This window comes from Pelmatolapia mariae, linkage group LG23, assembly GCF_036321145.2.
Source record: "Pelmatolapia mariae isolate MD_Pm_ZW linkage group LG23, Pm_UMD_F_2, whole genome shotgun sequence".
Classification (NCBI taxonomy): domain Eukaryota; kingdom Metazoa; phylum Chordata; class Actinopteri; order Cichliformes; family Cichlidae; genus Pelmatolapia; species Pelmatolapia mariae.
In genome coordinates, this window is record NC_086246.1 from 20,678,219 (window position 1) to 20,691,522 (window position 13,304).

The window sequence follows — 13,304 nt, forward strand, 5'->3', positions numbered from 1 at the left end:
TGTCACAGCGTTTAAACTATAGTATTGTGCTAAACTTCATGTGTTACAGCGAGAACATGCAAACCTTTGTTGTTAACTGCAGCTTCAACATTGAGCTGCAAAAATGCTTTTCCCGCAGTAACATCACGATAATAACACATGTTAGGTTCTCACAGCACAGTGTTAAAGTGACAGCGAGCACACAGTGTGTTAGGACCATTTGGAAGTCCAACATTTTTGCGGTTTGGAGAATTCAGCTTGTATACAGAACATGAAAACGTAAGCATGACTGTGTCATCACAGCATGTATAAAAAGGCTGTTTCTGAAGCGTTCCATCGCTTACGGCCATACCGCCCTGAACACCCCCGATCTCGTCTGATCTCGGCAGCCAAGCAGGGCCGGGCCTGGTCAGTACTTGGATGGGTGACCGCCTGGGAATACCGGGTGCTGTAAGCTTTTGCACTTCAACACGCAAATGACAGTTTAAATATTGAAACGAATCTGAGGCACTCTTTTAGCTCATTTTCTAATAGGATGGTTAGTGAGTCTTGCGCAAAGAGCTCTCCCACTGATGTAGTAATGTCAAAATCTTCAAGCGTTATATCAATATCACTGTACATGCACAGAGCACCTGTAGATGTTTTTGTGCACACACTCACAAATGTTTATGACGTGAAGTTTGCAGCATTGAGTATGCATTACAGCTGTGCTGTCATGTGCAGGTATTAAAAAAAATAGAAACCAATCAATATCCTTCACTCTAAATTGTTTTTTAAATCACAACAAAATGGGTTACAGTATCTACATGAACCCCGTTGTCGAGGAAGCCTCTCACTTACGGCCATACCACGCCTGAACTCATCTGACCTCTGAAGCTAAGCAGGGGCTGTCCTGGATAGTAGCATCACCTTCACCTTGCTCCATGTTAGAAACTCCATGATATCGTGTTCCCTGCTCAGGGTATCGCATTGATGCGCATTTACGCAGTATTCTTCGGGACCGCAGCCAGCAGCCAATAAGAATTAAAACTCGTTGCTCATGGGTGTCAGGTGGACACTGTGCCTGCTGCACACTACAAGGTTAACAAGTTCCTCACTACTGAGCCCAGACGGACTAGCCATAGACATTTTCTGCATTTACGGAATAAATAAGTTTGTGCATTTCCTAAATATTTCGTTCTTGTTGTTTTTTTGTTTTACACAAAAGCGAAAGGCAATCAGGAGCGTTGTCACGAAGCCTTTCCTGAAGCTGCCTCCACTGAGTGAGCAGCAGCGCCCTCTGCCGTTTGTGTGTTGAAGTGCAAAAGCTTACAGCACCTGGTATTCCCAGGCGGTCTCCCATCCAAGTACTGACCAGGCCCGACCCTGCTTAGCTTCCGAGATCAGACGAGATCGGGCGTGTTCAGGGTGGTATGGTCGTAAGCGAGTGAAGCCCGCTATAAAAGACCTTTTATAGGCTGCAAATGTCACAGCGTTTAAACTATAGTATTGTGCTAAACTTCATGTGTTACAGCGAGAACATGCAAACCTTTGTTGTTAACTGCAGCTTCAACATTGAGCTGCAAAAATGCTTTTCCCGCAGTAACATCACGATAATAACACATGTTAGGTTCTCACAGCACAGTGTTAAAGTGACAGCGAGCACACAGTGTGTTAGGACCATTTGGAAGTCCAACATTTTTGCGGTTTGGAGAATTCAGCTTGTATACAGAACATGAAAACGTAAGCATGACTGTGTCATCACAGCATGTATAAAAAGGCTGTTTCTGAAGCGTTCCATCGCTTACGGCCATACCGCCCTGAACACGCCCGATCTCGTCTGATCTCGGCAGCCAAGCAGGGCAGGGCCGGGCCTGGTCAGTACTTGGATGGGTGACCGCCTGGGAATACCGGGTGCTGTAAGCTTTTGCACTTCAACACGCAAATGACAGTTTAAATATTGAAACGAATCTGAGGCACTCTTTTAGCTCATTTTCTAATAGGATGGTTAGTGAGTCTTGCGCAAAGAGCTCTCCCACTGATGTAGTAATGTCAAAATCTTCAAGCGTTATATCAATATCACTGTACATGCACAGAGCACCTGTAGATGTTTTTGTGCACACACTCACAAATGTTTATGACGTGAAGTTTGCAGCATTGAGTATGCATTACAGCTGTGCTGTCATGTGCAGGTATTAAAAAAAATAGAAACCAATCAATATCCTTCACTCTAAATTGTTTTTTAAATCACAACAAAATGGGTTACAGTATCTACATGAACCCCGTTGTCGAGGAAGCCTCTCACTTACGGCCATACCACGCCTGAGCTCATCTGACCTCTGAAGCTAAGCAGGGGCTGTCCTGGATAGTAGCATCACCTTCACCTTGCTCCAGCACCTGGTATTCCCAGGCGGTCTCCCATCCAAGTACTGACCAGGCCCGACCCTGCTTAGCTTCCGAGATCAGACGAGATCGGGCGTGTTCAGGGTGGTATGGCCGTAAGCGAGTGAAGCCCGCTATAAAAGACCTTTTATAGGCTGCAAATGTCACAGCGTTTAAACTATAGTATTGTGCTAAACTTCATGTGTTACAGCGAGAACATGCAAACCTTTGTTGTTAACTGCAGCTTCAACATTGAGCTGCAAAAATGCTTTTCCCGCAGTAACATCACGATAATAACACATGTTAGGTTCTCACAGCACAGTGTTAAAGTGACAGCGAGCACACAGTGTGTTAGGACCATTTGGAAGTCCAACATTTTTGCGGTTTGGAGAATTCAGCTTGTATACAGAACATGAAAACGTAAGCATGACTGTGTCATCACAGCATGTATAAAAAGGCTGTTTCTGAAGCGTTCCATCGCTTACGGCCATACCGCCCTGAACACGCCCGATCTCGTCTGATCTCGGCAGCCAAGCAGGGCCGGGCCTGGTCAGTACTTGGATGGGTGACCGCCTGGGAATACCGGGTGCTGTAAGCTTTTGCACTTCAACACGCAAATGACAGTTTAAATATTGAAACGAATCTGAGGCACTCTTTTAGCTCATTTTATAATAGGATGGTTAGTGAGTCTTGCGCAAAGAGCTCTCCCACTGATGTAGTAATGTCAAAATCTTCAAGCGTTATATCAATATCACTGTACATGCACAGAGCACCTGTAGATGTTTTTGTGCACACACTCACAAATGTTTATGACGTGAAGTTTGCAGCATTGAGTATGCATTACAGCTGTGCTGTCATGTGCAGGTATTAAAAAAAATAGAAACCAATCAATATCCTTCACTCTAAATTGTTTTTTAAATCACAACAAAATGGGTTACAGTATCTACATGAACCCCGTTGTCGAGGAAGCCTCTCACTTACGGCCATACCACGCCTGAACTCATCTGACCTCTGAAGCTAAGCAGGGGCTGTCCTGGATAGTAGCATCACCTTCACCTTGCTCCATGTTAGAAACTCCATGATATCGTGTTCCCTGCTCAGGGTATCGCATTGATGCGCATTTACGCAGTATTCTTCGGGACCGCAGCCAGCAGCCAATAAGAATTAAAACTCGTTGCTCATGGGTGTCAGGTGGACACTGTGCCTGCTGCACACTACAAGGTTAACAAGTTCCTCACTACTGAGCCCAGACGGACTAGCCATAGACATTTTCTGCATTTACGGAATAAATAAGTTTGTGCATTTCCTAAATATTTCGTTCTTGTTGTTTTTTTGTTTTACACAAAAGCGAAAGGCAATCAGGAGCGTTGTCACGAAGCCTTTCCTGAAGCTGCCTCCACTGAGTGAGCAGCAGCGCCCTCTGCCGTTTGTGTGTTGAAGTGCAAAAGCTTACAGCACCTGGTATTCCCAGGCGGTCTCCCATCCAAGTACTGACCAGGCCCGACCCTGCTTAGCTTCCGAGATCAGACGAGATCGGGCGTGTTCAGGATGGTATGGTCGTAAGCGAGTGAAGCCCGCTATAAAAGACCTTTTATAGGCTGCAAATGTCACAGCGTTTAAACTATAGTATTGTGCTAAACTTCATGTGTTACAGCGAGAACATGCAAACCTTTGTTGTTAACTGCAGCTTCAACATTGAGCTGCAAAAATGCTTTTCCCGCAGTAACATCACGATAATAACACATGTTAGGTTCTCACAGCACAGTGTTAAAGTGACAGCGAGCACACAGTGTGTTAGGACCATTTGGAAGTCCAACATTTTTGCGGTTTGGAGAATTCAGCTTGTATACAGAACATGAAAACGTAAGCATGACTGTGTCATCACAGCATGTATAAAAAGGCTGTTTCTGAAGCGTTCCATCGCTTACGGCCATACCGCCCTGAACACGCCCGATCTCGTCTGATCTCGGCAGCCAAGCAGGGCAGGGCCGGGCCTGGTCAGTACTTGGATGGGTGACCGCCTGGGAATACCGGGTGCTGTAAGCTTTTGCACTTCAACACGCAAATGACAGTTTAAATATTGAAACGAATCTGAGGCACTCTTTTAGCTCATTTTCTAATAGGATGGTTAGTGAGTCTTGCGCAAAGAGCTCTCCCACTGATGTAGTAATGTCAAAATCTTCAAGCGTTATATCAATATCACTGTACATGCACAGAGCACCTGTAGATGTTTTTGTGCACACACTCACAAATGTTTATGACGTGAAGTTTGCAGCATTGAGTATGCATTACAGCTGTGCTGTCATGTGCAGGTATTAAAAAAAATAGAAACCAATCAATATCCTTCACTCTAAATTGTTTTTTAAATCACAACAAAATGGGTTACAGTATCTACATGAACCCCGTTGTCGAGGAAGCCTCTCACTTACGGCCATACCACGCCTGAGCTCATCTGACCTCTGAAGCTAAGCAGGGGCTGTCCTGGATAGTAGCATCACCTTCACCTTGCTCCATGTTACAAACTCCATGATATCGTGTTCCCTGCTCAGGGTATCGCATTGATGCGCATTTACGCAGTATTCTTCGGGACCGCAGCCAGCAGCCAATAAGAATTAAAACTCGTTGCTCATGGGTGTCAGGTGGACACTGTGCCTGCTGTACACTACAAGGTTAACAAGTTCCTCACTACTGAGCCCAGACGGACTAGCCATAGACATTTTCTGCATTTACGGAATAAATAAGTTTGTGCATTTCCTAAATATTTCGTTCTTGTTGTTTTTTTGTTTTACACAAAAGCGAAAGGCAATCAGGAGCGTTGTCACGAAGCCTTTCCTGAAGCTGCCTCCACTGAGTGAGCAGCAGCGCCCTCTGCCGTTTGTGTGTTGAAGTGCAAAAGCTTACAGTACCTGGTATTCCCAGGCGGTCTCCCATCCAAGTACTGACCAGGCCCGACCCTGCTTAGCTTCCGAGATCAGACGAGATCGGGCGTGTTCAGGGTGGTATGGCCGTAAGCGAGTGAAGCCCGCTATAAAAGACCTTTTATAGGCTGCAAATGTCACAGCGTTTAAACTATAGTATTGTGCTAAACTTCATGTGTTACAGCGAGAACATGCAAACCTTTGTTGTTAACTGCAGCTTCAACATTGAGCTGCAAAAATGCTTTTCCCGCAGTAACATCACGATAATAACACATGTTAGGTTCTCACAGCACAGTGTTAAAGTGACAGCGAGCACACAGTGTGTTAGGACCATTTGGAAGTCCAACATTTTTGCGGTTTGGAGAATTCAGCTTGTATACAGAACATGAAAACGTAAGCATGACTGTGTCATCACAGCATGTATAAAAAGGCTGTTTCTGAAGCGTTCCATCGCTTACGGCCATACCGCCCTGAACACCCCCGATCTCGTCTGATCTCGGCAGCCAAGCAGGGCCGGGCCTGGTCAGTACTTGGATGGGTGACCGCCTGGGAATACCGGGTGCTGTAAGCTTTTGCACTTCAACACGCAAATGACAGTTTAAATATTGAAACGAATCTGAGGCACTCTTTTAGCTCATTTTCTAATAGGATGGTTAGTGAGTCTTGCGCAAAGAGCTCTCCCACTGATGTAGTAATGTCAAAATCTTCAAGCGTTATATCAATATCACTGTACATGCACAGAGCACCTGTAGATGTTTTTGTGCACACACTCACAAATGTTTATGACGTGAAGTTTGCAGCATTGAGTATGCATTACAGCTGTGCTGTCATGTGCAGGTATTAAAAAAAATAGAAACCAATCAATATCCTTCACTCTAAATTGTTTTTTAAATCACAACAAAATGGGTTACAGTATCTACATGAACCCCGTTGTCGAGGAAGCCTCTCACTTACGGCCATACCACGCCTGAACTCATCTGACCTCTGAAGCTAAGCAGGGGCTGTCCTGGATAGTAGCATCACCTTCACCTTGCTCCATGTTAGAAACTCCATGATATCGTGTTCCCTGCTCAGGGTATCGCATTGATGCGCATTTACGCAGTATTCTTCGGGACCGCAGCCAGCAGCCAATAAGAATTAAAACTCGTTGCTCATGGGTGTCAGGTGGACACTGTGCCTGCTGCACACTACAAGGTTAACAAGTTCCTCACTACTGAGCCCAGACGGACTAGCCATAGACATTTTCTGCATTTACGGAATAAATAAGTTTGTGCATTTCCTAAATATTTCGTTCTTGTTGTTTTTTTGTTTTACACAAAAGCGAAAGGCAATCAGGAGCGTTGTCACGAAGCCTTTCCTGAAGCTGCCTCCACTGAGTGAGCAGCAGCGCCCTCTGCCGTTTGTGTGTTGAAGTGCAAAAGCTTACAGCACCTGGTATTCCCAGGCGGTCTCCCATCCAAGTACTGACCAGGCCCGACCCTGCTTAGCTTCCGAGATCAGACGAGATCGGGCGTGTTCAGGGTGGTATGGTCGTAAGCGAGTGAAGCCCGCTATAAAAGACCTTTTATAGGCTGCAAATGTCACAGCGTTTAAACTATAGTATTGTGCTAAACTTCATGTGTTACAGCGAGAACATGCAAACCTTTGTTGTTAACTGCAGCTTCAACATTGAGCTGCAAAAATGCTTTTCCCGCAGTAACATCACGATAATAACACATGTTAGGTTCTCACAGCACAGTGTTAAAGTGACAGCGAGCACACAGTGTGTTAGGACCATTTGGAAGTCCAACATTTTTGCGGTTTGGAGAATTCAGCTTGTATACAGAACATGAAAACGTAAGCATGACTGTGTCATCACAGCATGTATAAAAAGGCTGTTTCTGAAGCGTTCCATCGCTTACGGCCATACCGCCCTGAACACGCCCGATCTCGTCTGATCTCGGCAGCCAAGCAGGGCAGGGCCGGGCCTGGTCAGTACTTGGATGGGTGACCGCCTGGGAATACCGGGTGCTGTAAGCTTTTGCACTTCAACACGCAAATGACAGTTTAAATATTGAAACGAATCTGAGGCACTCTTTTAGCTCATTTTCTAATAGGATGGTTAGTGAGTCTTGCGCAAAGAGCTCTCCCACTGATGTAGTAATGTCAAAATCTTCAAGCGTTATATCAATATCACTGTACATGCACAGAGCACCTGTAGATGTTTTTGTGCACACACTCACAAATGTTTATGACGTGAAGTTTGCAGCATTGAGTATGCATTACAGCTGTGCTGTCATGTGCAGGTATTAAAAAAAATAGAAACCAATCAATATCCTTCACTCTAAATTGTTTTTTAAATCACAACAAAATGGGTTACAGTATCTACATGAACCCCGTTGTCGAGGAAGCCTCTCACTTACGGCCATACCACGCCTGAGCTCATCTGACCTCTGAAGCTAAGCAGGGGCTGTCCTGGATAGTAGCATCACCTTCACCTTGCTCCATGTTACAAACTCCATGATATCGTGTTCCCTGCTCAGGGTATCGCATTGATGCGCATTTACGCAGTATTCTTCGGGACCGCAGCCAGCAGCCAATAAGAATTAAAACTCGTTGCTCATGGGTGTCAGGTGGACACTGTGCCTGCTGTACACTACAAGGTTAACAAGTTCCTCACTACTGAGCCCAGACGGACTAGCCATAGACATTTTCTGCATTTACGGAATAAATAAGTTTGTGCATTTCCTAAATATTTCGTTCTTGTTGTTTTTTTGTTTTACACAAAAGCGAAAGGCAATCAGGAGCGTTGTCACGAAGCCTTTCCTGAAGCTGCCTCCACTGAGTGAGCAGCAGCGCCCTCTGCCGTTTGTGTGTTGAAGTGCAAAAGCTTACAGCACCTGGTATTCCCAGGCGGTCTCCCATCCAAGTACTGACCAGGCCCGACCCTGCTTAGCTTCCGAGATCAGACGAGATCGGGCGTGTTCAGGGTGGTATGGCCGTAAGCGAGTGAAGCCCGCTATAAAAGACCTTTTATAGGCTGCAAATGTCACAGCGTTTAAACTATAGTATTGTGCTAAACTTCATGTGTTACAGCGAGAACATGCAAACCTTTGTTGTTAACTGCAGCTTCAACATTGAGCTGCAAAAATGCTTTTCCCGCAGTAACATCACGATAATAACACATGTTAGGTTCTCACAGCACAGTGTTAAAGTGACAGCGAGCACACAGTGTGTTAGGACCATTTGGAAGTCCAACATTTTTGCGGTTTGGAGAATTCAGCTTGTATACAGAACATGAAAACGTAAGCATGACTGTGTCATCACAGCATGTATAAAAAGGCTGTTTCTGAAGCGTTCCATCGCTTACGGCCATACCGCCCTGAACACCCCCGATCTCGTCTGATCTCGGCAGCCAAGCAGGGCCGGGCCTGGTCAGTACTTGGATGGGTGACCGCCTGGGAATACCGGGTGCTGTAAGCTTTTGCACTTCAACACGCAAATGACAGTTTAAATATTGAAACGAATCTGAGGCACTCTTTTAGCTCATTTTCTAATAGGATGGTTAGTGAGTCTTGCGCAAAGAGCTCTCCCACTGATGTAGTAATGTCAAAATCTTCAAGCGTTATATCAATATCACTGTACATGCACAGAGCACCTGTAGATGTTTTTGTGCACACACTCACAAATGTTTATGACGTGAAGTTTGCAGCATTGAGTATGCATTACAGCTGTGCTGTCATGTGCAGGTATTAAAAAAAATAGAAACCAATCAATATCCTTCACTCTAAATTGTTTTTTAAATCACAACAAAATGGGTTACAGTATCTACATGAACCCCGTTGTCGAGGAAGCCTCTCACTTACGGCCATACCACGCCTGAACTCATCTGACCTCTGAAGCTAAGCAGGGGCTGTCCTGGATAGTAGCATCACCTTCACCTTGCTCCATGTTAGAAACTCCATGATATCGTGTTCCCTGCTCAGGGTATCGCATTGATGCGCATTTACGCAGTATTCTTCGGGACCGCAGCCAGCAGCCAATAAGAATTAAAACTCGTTGCTCATGGGTGTCAGGTGGACACTGTGCCTGCTGCACACTACAAGGTTAACAAGTTCCTCACTACTGAGCCCAGACGGACTAGCCATAGACATTTTCTGCATTTACGGAATAAATAAGTTTGTGCATTTCCTAAATATTTCGTTCTTGTTGTTTTTTTGTTTTACACAAAAGCGAAAGGCAATCAGGAGCGTTGTCACGAAGCCTTTCCTGAAGCTGCCTCCACTGAGTGAGCAGCAGCGCCCTCTGCCGTTTGTGTGTTGAAGTGCAAAAGCTTACAGCACCTGGTATTCCCAGGCGGTCTCCCATCCAAGTACTGACCAGGCCCGACCCTGCTTAGCTTCCGAGATCAGACGAGATCGGGCGTGTTCAGGGTGGTATGGTCGTAAGCGAGTGAAGCCCGCTATAAAAGACCTTTTATAGGCTGCAAATGTCACAGCGTTTAAACTATAGTATTGTGCTAAACTTCATGTGTTACAGCGAGAACATGCAAACCTTTGTTGTTAACTGCAGCTTCAACATTGAGCTGCAAAAATGCTTTTCCCGCAGTAACATCACGATAATAACACATGTTAGGTTCTCACAGCACAGTGTTAAAGTGACAGCGAGCACACAGTGTGTTAGGACCATTTGGAAGTCCAACATTTTTGCGGTTTGGAGAATTCAGCTTGTATACAGAACATGAAAACGTAAGCATGACTGTGTCATCACAGCATGTATAAAAAGGCTGTTTCTGAAGCGTTCCATCGCTTACGGCCATACCGCCCTGAACACGCCCGATCTCGTCTGATCTCGGCAGCCAAGCAGGGCAGGGCCGGGCCTGGTCAGTACTTGGATGGGTGACCGCCTGGGAATACCGGGTGCTGTAAGCTTTTGCACTTCAACACGCAAATGACAGTTTAAATATTGAAACGAATCTGAGGCACTCTTTTAGCTCATTTTCTAATAGGATGGTTAGTGAGTCTTGCGCAAAGAGCTCTCCCACTGATGTAGTAATGTCAAAATCTTCAAGCGTTATATCAATATCACTGTACATGCACAGAGCACCTGTAGATGTTTTTGTGCACACACTCACAAATGTTTATGACGTGAAGTTTGCAGCATTGAGTATGCATTACAGCTGTGCTGTCATGTGCAGGTATTAAAAAAAATAGAAACCAATCAATATCCTTCACTCTAAATTGTTTTTTAAATCACAACAAAATGGGTTACAGTATCTACATGAACCCCGTTGTCGAGGAAGCCTCTCACTTACGGCCATACCACGCCTGAGCTCATCTGACCTCTGAAGCTAAGCAGGGGCTGTCCTGGATAGTAGCATCACCTTCACCTTGCTCCATGTTACAAACTCCATGATATCGTGTTCCCTGCTCAGGGTATCGCATTGATGCGCATTTACGCAGTATTCTTCGGGACCGCAGCCAGCAGCCAATAAGAATTAAAACTCGTTGCTCATGGGTGTCAGGTGGACACTGTGCCTGCTGTACACTACAAGGTTAACAAGTTCCTCACTACTGAGCCCAGACGGACTAGCCATAGACATTTTCTGCATTTACGGAATAAATAAGTTTGTGCATTTCCTAAATATTTCGTTCTTGTTGTTTTTTTGTTTTACACAAAAGCGAAAGGCAATCAGGAGCGTTGTCACGAAGCCTTTCCTGAAGCTGCCTCCACTGAGTGAGCAGCAGCGCCCTCTGCCGTTTGTGTGTTGAAGTGCAAAAGCTTACAGCACCTGGTATTCCCAGGCGGTCTCCCATCCAAGTACTGACCAGGCCCGACCCTGCTTAGCTTCCGAGATCAGACGAGATCGGGCGTGTTCAGGGTGGTATGGCCGTAAGCGAGTGAAGCCCGCTATAAAAGACCTTTTATAGGCTGCAAATGTCACAGCGTTTAAACTATAGTATTGTGCTAAACTTCATGTGTTACAGCGAGAACATGCAAACCTTTGTTGTTAACTGCAGCTTCAACATTGAGCTGCAAAAATGCTTTTCCCGCAGTAACATCACGATAATAACACATGTTAGGTTCTCACAGCACAGTGTTAAAGTGACAGCGAGCACACAGTGTGTTAGGACCATTTGGAAGTCCAACATTTTTGCGGTTTGGAGAATTCAGCTTGTATACAGAACATGAAAACGTAAGCATGACTGTGTCATCACAGCATGTATAAAAAGGCTGTTTCTGAAGCGTTCCATCGCTTACGGCCATACCGCCCTGAACACCCCCGATCTCGTCTGATCTCGGCAGCCAAGCAGGGCCGGGCCTGGTCAGTACTTGGATGGGTGACCGCCTGGGAATACCGGGTGCTGTAAGCTTTTGCACTTCAACACGCAAATGACAGTTTAAATATTGAAACGAATCTGAGGCACTCTTTTAGCTCATTTTCTAATAGGATGGTTAGTGAGTCTTGCGCAAAGAGCTCTCCCACTGATGTAGTAATGTCAAAATCTTCAAGCGTTATATCAATATCACTGTACATGCACAGAGCACCTGTAGATGTTTTTGTGCACACACTCACAAATGTTTATGACGTGAAGTTTGCAGCATTGAGTATGCATTACAGCTGTGCTGTCATGTGCAGGTATTAAAAAAAATAGAAACCAATCAATATCCTTCACTCTAAATTGTTTTTTAAATCACAACAAAATGGGTTACAGTATCTACATGAACCCCGTTGTCGAGGAAGCCTCTCACTTACGGCCATACCACGCCTGAACTCATCTGACCTCTGAAGCTAAGCAGGGGCTGTCCTGGATAGTAGCATCACCTTCACCTTGCTCCATGTTAGAAACTCCATGATATCGTGTTCCCTGCTCAGGGTATCACATTGATGCGCATTTACGCAGTATTCTTCGGGACCGCAGCCAGCAGCCAATAAGAATTAAAACTCGTTGCTCATGGGTGTCAGGTGGACACTGTGCCTGCTGCACACTACAAGGTTAACAAGTTCCTCACTACTGAGCCCAGACGGACTAGCCATAGACATTTTCTGCATTTACGGAATAAATAAGTTTGTGCATTTCCTAAATATTTCGTTCTTGTTGTTTTTTTGTTTTACACAAAAGCGAAAGGCAATCAGGAGCGTTGTCACGAAGCCTTTCCTGAAGCTGCCTCCACTGAGTGAGCAGCAGCGCCCTCTGCCGTTTGTGTGTTGAAGTGCAAAAGCTTACAGCACCTGGTATTCCCAGGCGGTCTCCCATCCAAGTACTGACCAGGCCCGACCCTGCTTAGCTTCCGAGATCAGACGAGATCGGGCGTGTTCAGGGTGGTATGGCCGTAAGCGAGTGAAGCCCGCTATAAAAGACCTTTTATAGGCTGCAAATGCCACAGCGTTTAAACTATAGTATTGTGCTAAACTTCATGTGTTACAGCGAGAACATGCAAACCTTTGTTGTTAACTGCAGCTCCAACATTGAGCTGCAAAAATGCTTTTCCCGCAGTAACATCACGATAATAACACATGTTAGGTTCTCACAGCACAGTGTTAAAGTGACAGCGAGCACACAGTGTGTTAGGACCATTTGGAAGTCCAACATTTTTGCGGTTTGGAGAATTCAGCTTGTATACAGAACATGAAAACGTAAGCATGACTGTGTCATCACAGCATGTATAAAAAGGCTGTTTCTGAAGCGTTCCATCGCTTACGGCCATACCGCCCTGAACACGCCCGATCTCGTCTGATCTCGGCAGCCAAGCAGGGCAGGGCCGGGCCTGGTCAGTACTTGGATGGGTGACCGCCTGGGAATACCGGGTGCTGTAAGCTTTTGCACTTCAACACGCAAATGACAGTTTAAATATTGAAACGAATCTGAGGCACTCTTTTAGCTCATTTTCTAATAGGATGGTTAGTGAGTCTTGCGCAAAGAGCTCTCCCACTGATGTAGTAATGTCAAAATCTTCAAGCGTTATATCAATATCACTGTACATGCACAGAGCACCTGTAGATGTTTTTGTGCACACACTCACAAATGTTTATGACGTGAAGTTTGCAGCATTGAGTATGCATTA

General features: G+C 45.3%; 19 non-coding genes across 19 annotated transcripts; 10 read left to right on the forward strand and 9 right to left on the reverse strand.

Annotated features, from left to right (window-relative positions):
• Window positions 1-317: 317 nt before the first annotated feature.
• On the forward strand, window positions 318-436 carry LOC134621551 (5S ribosomal RNA). The gene has a single exon (XR_010092304.1). It is a non-coding gene; the product is annotated as a 5S ribosomal RNA (ribosomal RNA).
• Window positions 437-1,284: 848 nt separating this feature from the next.
• On the reverse strand, window positions 1,285-1,403 carry LOC134622135 (5S ribosomal RNA). The gene has a single exon (XR_010092838.1). It is a non-coding gene; the product is annotated as a 5S ribosomal RNA (ribosomal RNA).
• Window positions 1,404-1,760: 357 nt separating this feature from the next.
• LOC134621761 (5S ribosomal RNA) lies at window positions 1,761-1,884 on the forward strand. Its single transcript, XR_010092504.1, has one exon. It is a non-coding gene; the product is annotated as a 5S ribosomal RNA (ribosomal RNA).
• Window positions 1,885-2,344: 460 nt separating this feature from the next.
• LOC134621745 (5S ribosomal RNA) lies at window positions 2,345-2,462 on the reverse strand. The gene has a single exon (XR_010092489.1). It is a non-coding gene; the product is annotated as a 5S ribosomal RNA (ribosomal RNA).
• Window positions 2,463-2,819: 357 nt separating this feature from the next.
• LOC134621512 (5S ribosomal RNA) lies at window positions 2,820-2,938 on the forward strand. Its single transcript, XR_010092267.1, has one exon. It is a non-coding gene; the product is annotated as a 5S ribosomal RNA (ribosomal RNA).
• An 848-nt stretch (window positions 2,939-3,786) lies between these two features.
• Window positions 3,787-3,905, reverse strand: LOC134621522 (5S ribosomal RNA). The gene has a single exon (XR_010092277.1). It is a non-coding gene; the product is annotated as a 5S ribosomal RNA (ribosomal RNA).
• Window positions 3,906-4,262: 357 nt separating this feature from the next.
• Window positions 4,263-4,386, forward strand: LOC134621762 (5S ribosomal RNA). The gene has a single exon (XR_010092505.1). It is a non-coding gene; the product is annotated as a 5S ribosomal RNA (ribosomal RNA).
• An 848-nt stretch (window positions 4,387-5,234) lies between these two features.
• Window positions 5,235-5,353, reverse strand: LOC134622129 (5S ribosomal RNA). The gene has a single exon (XR_010092832.1). It is a non-coding gene; the product is annotated as a 5S ribosomal RNA (ribosomal RNA).
• A 357-nt stretch (window positions 5,354-5,710) lies between these two features.
• On the forward strand, window positions 5,711-5,829 carry LOC134621552 (5S ribosomal RNA). The gene has a single exon (XR_010092305.1). It is a non-coding gene; the product is annotated as a 5S ribosomal RNA (ribosomal RNA).
• Window positions 5,830-6,677: 848 nt separating this feature from the next.
• Window positions 6,678-6,796, reverse strand: LOC134622136 (5S ribosomal RNA). The gene has a single exon (XR_010092839.1). It is a non-coding gene; the product is annotated as a 5S ribosomal RNA (ribosomal RNA).
• A 357-nt stretch (window positions 6,797-7,153) lies between these two features.
• LOC134621763 (5S ribosomal RNA) lies at window positions 7,154-7,277 on the forward strand. The gene has a single exon (XR_010092506.1). It is a non-coding gene; the product is annotated as a 5S ribosomal RNA (ribosomal RNA).
• Window positions 7,278-8,125: 848 nt separating this feature from the next.
• Window positions 8,126-8,244, reverse strand: LOC134622079 (5S ribosomal RNA). Its single transcript, XR_010092785.1, has one exon. It is a non-coding gene; the product is annotated as a 5S ribosomal RNA (ribosomal RNA).
• Window positions 8,245-8,601: 357 nt separating this feature from the next.
• LOC134621553 (5S ribosomal RNA) lies at window positions 8,602-8,720 on the forward strand. Its single transcript, XR_010092306.1, has one exon. It is a non-coding gene; the product is annotated as a 5S ribosomal RNA (ribosomal RNA).
• Window positions 8,721-9,568: 848 nt separating this feature from the next.
• Window positions 9,569-9,687, reverse strand: LOC134622137 (5S ribosomal RNA). Its single transcript, XR_010092840.1, has one exon. It is a non-coding gene; the product is annotated as a 5S ribosomal RNA (ribosomal RNA).
• A 357-nt stretch (window positions 9,688-10,044) lies between these two features.
• Window positions 10,045-10,168, forward strand: LOC134621764 (5S ribosomal RNA). The gene has a single exon (XR_010092507.1). It is a non-coding gene; the product is annotated as a 5S ribosomal RNA (ribosomal RNA).
• An 848-nt stretch (window positions 10,169-11,016) lies between these two features.
• LOC134622080 (5S ribosomal RNA) lies at window positions 11,017-11,135 on the reverse strand. The gene has a single exon (XR_010092786.1). It is a non-coding gene; the product is annotated as a 5S ribosomal RNA (ribosomal RNA).
• A 357-nt stretch (window positions 11,136-11,492) lies between these two features.
• Window positions 11,493-11,611, forward strand: LOC134621554 (5S ribosomal RNA). The gene has a single exon (XR_010092307.1). It is a non-coding gene; the product is annotated as a 5S ribosomal RNA (ribosomal RNA).
• Window positions 11,612-12,459: 848 nt separating this feature from the next.
• Window positions 12,460-12,578, reverse strand: LOC134622082 (5S ribosomal RNA). Its single transcript, XR_010092788.1, has one exon. It is a non-coding gene; the product is annotated as a 5S ribosomal RNA (ribosomal RNA).
• A 357-nt stretch (window positions 12,579-12,935) lies between these two features.
• LOC134621765 (5S ribosomal RNA) lies at window positions 12,936-13,059 on the forward strand. Its single transcript, XR_010092508.1, has one exon. It is a non-coding gene; the product is annotated as a 5S ribosomal RNA (ribosomal RNA).
• The last annotated feature ends 245 nt before the right edge of the window (window positions 13,060-13,304 follow it).